The 2,300-nt window shown below is 44.1% G+C and overlaps 1 long non-coding RNA gene across 1 annotated transcript in view; it reads right to left on the reverse strand.

Moving 5' to 3' along the window:
• Positions 1–93: 93 nt before the first annotated feature.
• LOC113455704 overlaps positions 94–2,300 on the reverse strand; it is a 5,959-nt gene continuing 3,752 nt past the window's right edge. The window contains exon 3 of the long non-coding RNA XR_003376688.1: positions 94–162. This is a non-coding gene — a long non-coding RNA (uncharacterized LOC113455704). The remainder of the gene's footprint in view (positions 163–2,300) is intronic.

Here is a 2,300-nt window from a genome sequence, read left to right on the forward strand (position 1 = left end):
CTGTAACGTGTAAGCATGCGCCGAGTGCTGCAGTGGTCTGCGGTGTTACACACCTACAGTTCCAGGACTAAAGCTACGGGTGAGCATGACTGTTACCTCGTGTCTCAACAGCACTGATGCACTTTCTGAGAATCGTGAATCCCATTGTATCCAGCTGTGCACCTAAAAGGAACAGGTGTAAAATGTTACAGGACGAGTAGTTACTGCTTCTTCCCCTTTTAAAATAAAGAAAACAAATTTAAGGTAGTGGCACTTTTGCTTCATTGTCTGAAAACTGCTGAAGGCTGTGCACTACCCATGGAAATGGCAGAACTGGAAAATGTATTTGTTTGTAGGAGAGCTTCCATGCTGAAAATCAAAATGTCCAATTCTTAGAATTCAACTTTCAATATAAAATATTTTAAGTTAATAAATACAGAATATTTTAAACAGTAAAAGAAAATAATACCAATCTTTAAGGGAAGCTACATAGAAATAATCTCCATATTTTGCCAAAAGTGCTAGGAGTAGCTCAGTTAGAGAAAACTCGAAACATGAATGAAGGCTTTTCAATGTGAATCTGAGCTTCTGATTAACAAGGGAAAGTTTCTGTTAGATGCTTCCTGGGCAATGAGTGTTCTGATAATTTTCACTGTACTCAAGCTTTTTAAATGATTTTATTATTTTCATAATTTAAAATAGATGATTTGTGTGATTCAACAGGCCAATCTGAAAATGCAATTTTATATTTTTTTCTAACATAAATGTTTGCATATATTTGGAGATTTTGCTTTTGTTTCAAAACTTTAATTAAAAATAGCGGCACTCCAGCCCCTGCGGCCAGGCCTAAGGGACCGCGGCATTAACACAGCTTCCTGGGGATTTTTAATCCTTAGGTATAAACTGGGTCCAGAATCTGTAACACTAGGCTTAAAGTGAATTTTTTGTTAGTTTGTTTTTTGTTTTTCAAGACAGACTTTCTCTGTAGCCCTGGTTGTTCTGGAACTCTCTCTGGGGACTCAGAGATCCACCTGCCTCTGCCTCCTGGGTGCTGGAATTAAAGGGATGAGGCACCACTGCCCGGCTTTCAAGTGAATTTTAATAGTTAAAATTGAACAGCTGTGTCCAGAATCCACTACTGATAACACTTTATAGAACACAAGTTATCTCTTCCTGCTTTGCAAACATTCCCAGGAGGTTTATTGACAGTTCTTTAGGATGAACAAGAAAGGACAGAGACAAAGGGGAAAGGCCAGAAGGAGGGACACACGAAGAGGGCCTGGAGGACATCAGTACAGGAAAGAGGAAGAACACGCTCCCCTGCAGGAGCACCTGTCAACCTCCAGTACCAGGCTATAGATCTCTAGTCTTCGAATCGAGAATTAGCAGAAGTGATCACAACTGTTTCTGTTACACAGTCTATGGCTTTGCTAAGTGCAGCCTTAATTCCACCAAATCTACCAAAAGTGAGCACAAAGCAAGTGTGCCACACTGTGCCGTTTTTGTCTCCTATCGGTACTCCCTGAGTACAGAGGTGGGGGACACTGTTTTCTCTCTCGCGGATCCTGGCCATGCAGTACGTGAACAGCTCAGCCACTGCTATTTTCCAAAGTTTAAGAGTATATGCCGTATATAGCAAACACTCAGAGGCTGCAAGACTAGAAGCTGTCAAGGGCTGACAGGAATAAATATCTGGGTTGTCAAAAATTAAACCAAAGCAAGAAAATTAAAGCCATGGGTTTATGAAAGAAGAGTTCTCAGTCCTGAATTCCTGCCAGAATCACAAGACTGCCAGAAACACCATCCTGCACAGAACCACAGTCCACAGAACAACAGCCTCCACAGAACCACAGCCTCCACAGAACCACGGGCTCCACAGATCCACAGGCTCCACAGAACCATGGGCTCCACAGAACCACAGCCTGTACAGAACCACGGACTGCACAGAAACATCAGCTGCACAGAACCACGGGCTCCACAGAACCACAGCCTCCAAGAACCACAGGCTCCACAGAACCACAGCCTCCAAAAAACACAGTCTGCACAGAACTACAGTCCACAGAACCACGGGCTGCACAGAAACATCAGCTGCACAGAACCACAGTCTCCAAGAACCATAACCTCTACAAAACCATGGGCTCCAAAGAACCACGGGCTCCACAGAACCACAGCTTCCACAGAACCACGGGCTCCACAGAACTATGGGCTCCACAGAACCACGGACTGCACAGAACCACAGCCTGCACAGAACTACGGGCTCCACAGAACCACAGCCTGCACAGAACCACAGCCTCCACAGAACCACAGCCTGCACAGAACTA

The sequence above is a fragment of the Microtus ochrogaster genome, unplaced genomic scaffold (assembly GCF_000317375.1).
Source record: "Microtus ochrogaster isolate Prairie Vole_2 unplaced genomic scaffold, MicOch1.0 UNK90, whole genome shotgun sequence".
Lineage (NCBI taxonomy): Eukaryota > Metazoa > Chordata > Mammalia > Rodentia > Cricetidae > Microtus > Microtus ochrogaster.